Below are 9634 nucleotides of genomic sequence, written 5' to 3' on the forward strand. Positions count from 1 at the left end.
TGTTCCAGACTTTGAACAAGTAAGGTTCGTTGCTGAGGATAAAAGAGCTCTTGGATGTCTCTTGTATTTTATCTAAAGTATATTAATCTGTGTTCTAAAAATGAACAAAGGTCTCAGGGCTTTTGGACTACAAAAGGTTGAGTTATTAGTAACATCATTTGTATTTTTGTGTGAACCCTTTAAAATTACATAACATGAAATGTGATTATCGTAAACATTTTCTTTAGTCAATGTCATGGGTCCAATGTCTAATTAGACACCATCATTGTTTAAACCCACCCAATCCAAACAAGAAAAACTCCACCAGCTTTTTAAGCATTCCTCACCCAGCCGGCACCATTCAGACTCCACAACATTTTCTCTGTACTTTTCCCATGTTTTGTGGTTTTGTCCAGCTCTACGAATGAAAACCCTTTTTTATTCAAATTATAGCTTGAGTCCTTTTGGCAAGTCCAGCACATGAGCAAACCCATTTAATTGAGGTGCTCCGACCGTCATTCTCCTTACTGTTGTTTTACTTGGCCACTGTTTTTCAGTTGTCGGTGCCCAATTGCCTGCTGAGGGAGACAGAAAACATTATTATTCACAATGTTTAGTGTGGGATGTATGCTAATAAGAGAACTGTTTGGATTTTTGAGGCTGGAGTGATGTCATGCTTGTGTTCTGTCTCACTGTGGATTCATGCCACTAGATTTTCAGTCAAAGTGAAGGTAAAACACTTCAATCCCACGCCTGCATAAGTCTGAACTCTGTTTACTTTTTCCGATGATGAGAGCTTTTTGTTGTAATACATTCCTGAATACCAATGCCTTGCAGAAGTCCCACTGAGACCAGTCACTTACAACATCATCCGGTCCAAAATGTAGTAAGCTTTGCAAAGTTCAAGAATGTGTTGGTCAAGGAGAAAGCAGAAAATGCAATGAGTCGAATTTCTGTAGGCACAAATGTTAAAAGCAGGGAAGTTTGCTTGGGTGTCAAAGCAACTGGACTGGACTGCTCTTCAGTGTTTGGACTTTCAGCAGTGAAAATTAAATCACACTGAACTGAACTAAACTGAACTTGAACTCTTGAAGACGGGGGTGGACTGACACATTTTCAGTTTACTAGAACTTCTATGTTAAGCTGCTTTGACACAATCTACATTGTTAAAGTGCTAAATAAATGAACATGAACTGAACTGAATTGAATTGAATAAAAAAGAGCCCCTATTTTAGATTTTTTTTTTTTTTAATTAATGACCTTCCATGAAGTGTGTAACAAGTCAAAGTTCCAGGTGTGGGTTAAATCTTAAAACCTGTAAAAGGTTACTGTCTCTCTCAAAAAAAAAACGTAGACTCAGAATTGTTTCAACAATTCGCCATGCAGTCAGATCTTGAGCCATTTTGTTGTGGCATCTGATCCAAACATTGCCAAACCTACTTGTTGCACATGCAGAATCAGGAAATCATAAACCCCCTTCCCCCTCAAACACTGTTGTGGAATGCATCATGATGTGAAGATAAGTTATCTTTAACTGTAAATATAGAGGAGAGTGTGAGGAATAATTGGTTAAAGTTTATTTACACAACAAAAACACAGTATAACTTTTCCTGTTTTCCTGTCATTTTACTGATTATGTCTGTTACAGTGATTTGCCAGCAGTTTGTTATTAAAGGATGGATATACCAAAAGCTATTGATGTATGGGGCTTTATCAGACCTTAACAGGGACTTTGTCAGTACATAGGTTATTTAGGCCTTCTTCCTCTAGGTCAGGGGTTTTCAAACTGTGGGGCATGCCCCACTAGGGGCGCCAGCACCTTTAAAGGGGGGCACGAGACATTGAAGCGTGCACTTGAGTGAATTATAATGATGATTTTTATGCACTCACTAGAGGGAATAACATGATTAACGTTAGCGCCACATCTAACTCAGGCACCAGTAGAGTTAATGCATTCCAGTAAAATATATAGAAATAAAATGGACCAGGTGCTTTTTAAAATAAAGGGCGTTGAATGAATGAAAGTCAAACTGGTAAGCCGTCTGAAAAAGTGCTCCTCTGAATGAAATCAGCAAGATGCCCATCTGGATCTTTCATTTACTTTAAAGACTACCGACTATGTTTACATTGACATTAGTAATTGTTATTTGCCTTAATCTTAATAAGACAATAATATAGTTACGTGAAGTACTTTATGAATAATGCTTCACCAGGTTATTTATGTTTCCTGCAGAGTCTCTTGTAAATCTGTGTGTTGTTTTTATTGATAACGCACATCGAATGGAAAGAAAAAAACTTCCGCATTTCGTGTGAGTGTGCTTGTGCTTGTGCGGTCCTTTACTGACATCCGCATGTGTGGATCTTGTCACAAAATTCGGCGAAAAGTCCTACATGATGGTAATTGTAAAGATTCATCAGACACTTCTGGATCCATTTGCACACTCTTTTAATAACAATGATGTAATACAAGCAGATACTCACACATAGTGGATCCAATGGGAGCTTTCCCGTGAAGTAGTCGAAGAGCAGGTGTAGGTCGAGGCTAGTAGAGAACAATCTTATGCGAGAGGCAGGCAGAGACCAGGGCTGGCGGCGGACAGTCGGAATCGATATAACTTAGCAGTGGTCAGGGCAGGCAGATAGTTTCAGAAATGGTGAAACAGTCCAGGTCAATACACAGGCAGGCAATAAACAACAGGAAAAACGCTCAGAGATGACAGCCGGGGCTAATCAAAACTTCGCACAGAGTGAGATAATAAACGTGTTTATATTGAGAGTCTAAAATGAGTTTCCGCTGTGCTTAATCAGTCCCAGAAGAGCAGTGGGAGAGTTAATACTCAGGTGATTGCTCCCTCTGTTGATCTGACGAAGACAGTTCATGAGCAGAATACACAACAGAACCCACTCTCTGCAGGCAGCTCCGGAGGCGAGTAATTTGTCGGCGCCAGTGTCTTCCGCGCAGTCGGGGGGCTGGCTTGTCAGGATGTTTCTAATTAAATTCTAGGGTGAGCGTGGGATCGAAGATGTCCCTTGCATTGATCCAACATTGTTCCTCTGAACCATAACCCTCTCAGTCCACCAGATATTGGAGGGCGCCACCCCGGGGCCTGGAATCGAGTAATTCTCAAACTTGATAGGCAACCTCGCCCTCTATAGTGATGGGGAGAGCCCGTTCATCGGGCAGTGTAATATCCTCTCATGGACCACCAGTGGGTTTCAGCAGAGACATATGAAATGTGGGAGAAATGCAATAATGGTTACAGAGTTCTAGACAAAATTATACTGGGGTAACTTGACGGATAATTTTAAAAGGACCTACATACCTGGGGTTAAGTTTTCTGCAGGAATTTTGGTTGCGTAGATCTCTGGTCGATAACCACACCCACTGTCCCGGTGCATAACTATGACCTGATTGCCGATGTCGATTGGCTTGGACCTCCTGTCTCCTCACCGCTTGTAACAGATGTGTGTGCGCTCTATTCCAGATCTCCTCGCTTCTTCGGAACCAATCATCAACCGCAGGCAACGTTGACGGTTCTCCGGACCATGGAAACAGGGGTGGTTGATATCCGAGAATGCATTTGAACGGGGTTATTCCTGTAGAGGGTTTAACAAGGGAATTTTGTGCGTACTCAGCCCACAAGAGATAGTGATTCCAATCTGAAGGATGCTGATGACAAAAAGATCGAAGGAAGCGAGTGATTTCCTAATTTAATCGTTCGGTTTGTCCATTTGACTCAGGGTGGTATCCAGAGGTGAGGCTGATATTGATGTTTAGATTTTTACAGAACTCAGCCCATAAACGTAACATGAATTGAGGTCCCCGATCAGAGACGATATAATCTGGGATTCCTTAAAAGCGAAATACCCAGTTACACATTACTTCTGCAGTCTCTAGCGCTGTGGGCAGTTTAGGCAGGGGAATGAGATGACATGCCTTGGAAAACCGATCGATACCTGTGAGAACCACGGTATTGCCCTAGGATACTAAAAGATCGATAATGAAATTCAGAGCTATATGGGACAGGGGGCGTTCAGGAACTAGGAGTGGTTGTAATAACCCGGCTAGTACTTGATGCAGGGATTTCATAGTCTGACAAGTAGAGCAATTCTTTACATAGTTTATGACATCATTTGACAGTGCTGGCCACCAGAAGCGATTGAAAACTAAATTCCTTGTGGCTGTTATACCTGGATGACCTGAGTTGGGAGTCTCATGCAATTGCTTTAACACCTCCTGTCAGAGCTCCGTACAATGTACGGTACAAATGTCAGACCAGCAGGACAATTTACAGGTGGTGGGTTGTCCTGATTCAGCTGGGTAATTTCCGTGATTAAATCCCATTGAATGGGGGCAAGTAGTAAATTATCAGGTATAATTTTAGGCGCTTAGCAGTGTGCAAGTATTCGAGGTTCTTGTGGTCTGTTAGCACGGTAAACGGGAATTTCGCTCCCTCTAACCAATGTTGCCATTCCTCCAGAGCGAGCTTGATGGCTAAGAGTTCTCTGTTTCCTACATCAGAGTTACGTTCTGCACTGCTCAACTTGCGTGAAAAGAAGGCGCATAGATACATTTTCTCGGGGATGGCCTGGCGCTGAGAGAGTACAGCCCCTACTCCTGTGATGGAGGCGTCTACTTCCACCACAAAAGGTAGTTCAGGATTAGGATGATGTAACATCGGAGCGGAGGTGAATTTTTCCTTTAACACAAAGAAGGCCTTTATAGCTTCGGGTTGCCACATTAATTTGACGTGACTGCATTTAGTCATCGAAGTGAGAGGACCTGCTAGGGTACTGAAGTTCCAAATGAATCTTCTGTAAAAATTTGCGAAGCCTAGAAAGCACTCTAACTGTTTTAAAGTTTGTGGGAGTGGCCACTCCTGTACTGAAGTTACTTCCTTTCATCCATTGTAACCCCCCCAGTGCTGTAGATGTAGCCCAGGAAAGACACACTTTTTAGATGAAACTCACATTTTTCAAATTTTGCACAGAGATGATGGTGAATAAGCCTCTGTAGCACCGCCCTGACATGTTGGATGTGTTCCTCCATTGTATTCAAGTAAATTAGGAAGGCGTCAATATAGATGATTACCCATCGATCCAGCATGTCACAAAAGATGTCATTCATAAATGCCTGAAAGACTGAGGGACTGTTGGCCAGACAGAAGGGCATTACAGTGTATTCATAGTGCCCCCTAGCGGTGGAGAACGATGTCTTCCACTCGTCCCCATGCTTGATTCGTATTAGATTATAGGCACTCCGCAAATCAAGTTGAGTGTAGAATTTGGGTTGACGTAGTTGTTCTAGGGCCGCTGGTACCAGTGGGAGGGGATATTGATACTTCACTGTGATTTCATTGAGGCCTTGATAATCAATGCACGGACGTAGATTACCATCCTTTTTCTTGACAAAGAAGAAACCGGCCGCTGCCAGCGAGGAAGATGGGCGAATGAATCATTTTCCTAATTCCTCCTGGATGTAGGAGTTCATGGCTTCAGACTCAGGCTGAGAAAGTGGAAATATTCTTCCTTTAGGAGGTATCTTTCCGGGCAGCAGTGCAATGGAACAGTCATAGGAGCAATGAGGTGATAAGTGAGTAGCGTTTTGCTGGCTGGACGCCTCGGCCAAATCTGCTGGCAATGTAATAATATCTTGATCTTGAAGAGACTGCATACTGATTGTTTGAACTGGGAGTTTAGTGATGCCACCAAGACATGATGTAGATAAGCAAGTCCCCATTGGAGTATTTGACCCTTATGCCAGGAAATGTGAGGGTCGTGCCAATGCAGTCAGGGTAAGCCTAAAATTACAGGATGTTTGGATGGTTTGACTGCGTAGAAATTGATCTTTTCCTTATGTAGCGCCCCAATTTGAAGATTTATGGATGTTGTGACATGCTGGATTCTTCCATTACCTGTTGGACATCCGTCTAGCACTTCCACTGCAACTACAGATTCACATGGTAGTAACGTTTATTTATAACGTTTCGCAAATTCCCATGGCAAAAAATTACTAGCTGCACCTGAATCAATGAGAGCTGTACAAACGATTCTCCATTCCGCCTGAGACATGCTAACTAGAATAGTCAAATTTGATATATTAGAGGAAGTGAGACTCACCGATCGGACTGGACGGACCGGGCAGTGGATTTGCCGATGACCGGATTCACCGCAATATAGACAGAGATGGTTCTGTAATTTGCGTTCACACTCCTCTGGAGCTAATTGGGTATAACCGAGCTGCATGGGTTCATTCTGCATCGGTTCTAGAACAGGGAGGCTTCAAAGTCGTGGTGTACGGCATGCTCTGATGAGATTATCCAGCCGAATAGTGATCTCGATCGATTCATTAAGAGTCTTGCCCTCCTCACGACAAGCTAGTTCTGACTGTAATTCTGCTGACAATCCTTTGCGGAAGAACAGCTTAAGAGGATCTTCACCCCAGTTTGTTTTTTGCTGCCAGAGTGCGAAAAGTGAGTGCATATTCAGCTGCTGTTCGCCTTACTTGAATGAGAGTTAGTATCTGCTCTCCAGCGCTCTTGCCATCGGTGGGGTGTTCAAATACAGCTCAGAACTGCGTGAGGAAATCCTTAAAGGATATAAAGTGTTAACTTCTGGCTTCCTTATTGCTGTAGCCCCTTCCAGGGCTTTTTCAGAGAGCAGAGTGCACACAAAGACAATGAAGCTGGACTCAGTGGGGTAAAGAAACGGCTGTTGATCAACGAATAATGAACATTGTAACAAAAATCCTTTGCATTTAGTGGGATCCCCGTTAAATAAATCTGGGATTTACCGCGGGCTGTGACATGGGGTCGAGAGGCACACAGAGAAGCGACGAAGGAGGAGCGACCGAGGGGTTAGCAGGTGCGACATGCAGCTGTTGTACAGCTTTGACAAGCTCTTCGGTCAAAGTGGTAAGTCGTACCAGTTGTTGTTGATGGAGGGCTAAGTGGGCTCCCTGAGTAGTTAGTTTGGAGGATAATTGTAGTAGAGTTGCTGAATCCCCACGACGAAGTTTTATGTAAAGATTCATCAGACACTTTTGGATCCATTTGCACACTCTTTTAATAATAATGATGTAATACAAGCAGAAACTCACACACAGCGGATTCAATGGGAGCTTTCTAGTGGAGTAGCCGAAGAGCAGTTGTAGGTCGGGGCTAGTAGAGAACAATCTTATGCAAGAGACAGGCAGAGGTCAGGGCTGGCGGCGGAATCAATATAACTTAGCAGTGGTCAGGGCAGGCAGATAACTTCAGAAACAGTGAAACAGTCCAGGTCAATACACAGGCAGTCAATAAACAACAGAAAAAATGCTCAGAGATGACAGCTGCGGCTAATCAAAACTTCGCACCGAGTGAGAGAATGAACATGTTTATATTGAGAGTCTGAAATGAATTTCCGCTGTGCTTAATCAGTCCCAGAAGAGCAGCGGGAGAGTTAATACTCAGGTGATGGCTTCCTCTGGGGGTCTGACGAGGAAAGTTCATAAGCAGAATTCACGACAGTAATTTCGTTTGATTGCGGTGTTTACATCAATAATGTCACTAATATATGCATACTCCATATTAATTCTATAAATTCCATTTCTGTTTAGTTCCGCTATGACTTTAGTGGAATTAAGGTAATCAAAAATTACTGTTTACAAGGTAGACTTTTAATCAGAGTATTGTCCTAAACATATTAAAATCGTATTAAATGTATTGTTGCCCATGTAAACACACTCAATGTTCGACTCAACCACACCGTCAGAGCTCTGCAAACTTGGCTTTGTGAAGCAGCATTTTTTTGTATGTTCATACATCAAAAGCAACTATGCTATGGCTTATGCTTATTGACAGTGGAAGATGATTTACAATTAGTTGTGTCAGGAATCCGACCACAGACTGCCATGTTGTCCTCACAGAAACACGCTTAGCCAACACACTGAACCAGGTAAGCTGTGTAATTAATTTCACGCACTTTAAACACAGCAAGTCATGTGTAAATGATGTTTGTGCATGCATTATAATTTTGGCTGGAGGGAGGGGTGCCTGTTAAAAATCCCTGCTCTAGATCACGACCTGTAAGTGTGATTAATATGGTTGCCTTCTTGTTATCTGTAGCTTGCAAAATAAAAACAGTGTGTAGGCCCTTTTGTAATTGCTCATTTTCTTCTTCTTCTTCTTCTTCTTCTTCTTCTTCTCTAGAATGAATCGCATTTTGAGGGTCTAAACATGCTCAAACTCACAAAACTTTGCACCCGTGCCAGAAGGGGAGCACATTAAAGTTTGTTATAGGATTCAGAAGTGGGTGTTTCAAAATGACTCTACAGCGCCACCTATGCACATTTGATGAAGGAGCCCCTGAGCTACGTTTCACTCACAATATGAAAATTGGCACACACATCAAACATGCCAATACCTGCTAAAAAAAAGTCTCTTTTGATAAATCTCAAACCCAGCATGAAGTATTTTTAACTTCCTCTGTCAAAAAAGGCTGTTTTTGCCATTTCCAGGTGAACTCCTCTAAGGGATTTCATCAGATCATCACCAAAATTGGCTATTATCATCTAAAGACCTAGGCGATGTTAAATTGCGACGATCTAGAGTTTCCGTCAAAAGGTGTGTCCGTGGTGACCTCACAAACTTTGATGCTCCACCACAAAACAGGAAGTTGTTATAACTCAGGCTTCCATTGTCTGATCTGACTTTAAATCCACACGTTTGATAAGAGTCCTGACCTTTACACGTTTACATGCCAATATTCAGTTACAGTCATAGCGCCACCGATTGGCAACAGGAAATGACATGTTTTACAGTGTAACAAACTCCTTCTACAAATTTCATGAGATTAGATGCAAGTTTTGTCAGTATAATCCAAAGGCCTTTGTGATGTTAAATTGTGAAGATCTAGAGTTTTCGTCGAAGGGCATGTCCGTGGCAGACTTATAATTTTTGGTGCTTCGCCATGGAGGAGGATATACTTATATCTCAGCCACACAATGTTTGATCTGCCTGAAAACTCTCAGGTTCGATGAGATTCCTCTCCTAAAGACATTTACATGCCAATATTGAGTAACAGTCATTGTGCTACCTGCTGACAGAGGGAAGTTTGGCAGAAATCTGTGATTCTTTCAGGGTTTTTTTGTAGTTATTACAAGGAGTTATGGTTAAGAATAAAGCAATATGTTGGTGTAACTGCATCGTTTTATTAATGTGTCCTTACATTGGGCTCACACACATATACATACTCTATACCAGGGTTGCCGAAACTTGATCCTGGAGGGTCAGTCTCCTTCAAAGTTTAGTTCCAACTCAATTTGACACATCTGAACCAGTTAATTAAACTTTTACTTGGTATACTAGAAACTTTCAGGCAGCTGAAAGAAGCTGTAGATAAACTATGCAGGAGACTGGCCCTCATGGACCGAGTTTGGGCAACCTTGCTTTATATGGTTGCTTGTGCATGTTGTTTTAGCACTGTGTTGATAAGCCATGATGGGTGTTTCCTTTCTGAATCATGCTGCGCAGAGTAGGCCAATTACAAGAGACTAGGTCATTAGACCAATCACCACTGATTAGTGTCACACAAAAAAAGAGTTTGAAAAAATGAATCACTTAAGTCATTTGGGAGTCATAGAGATAATTAGGTAAACAAAATGTTATTAAAACAT

The 9634-nt window shown here is 42.2% G+C and overlaps 1 long non-coding RNA gene across 1 annotated transcript; it reads left to right on the top strand.

Moving 5' to 3' along the window:
* The first annotated feature begins 207 nt into the window (after positions 1-207).
* Positions 208-6464, top strand: LOC147837992 (uncharacterized). Its single transcript, XR_015524849.1, has 3 exons — positions 208-1591; positions 1735-4032; positions 4275-6464. It is a non-coding gene; the product is annotated as an uncharacterized LOC147837992 (long non-coding RNA).
* The last annotated feature ends 3170 nt before the right edge of the window (positions 6465-9634 follow it).

The sequence above is a fragment of the Danio rerio genome, chromosome 24 (assembly GCF_052040795.2).
Source record: "Danio rerio strain M-AB ecotype USA chromosome 24, GRCz13ab, whole genome shotgun sequence".
Classification (NCBI taxonomy): Eukaryota; Metazoa; Chordata; class Actinopteri; order Cypriniformes; family Danionidae; genus Danio; species Danio rerio.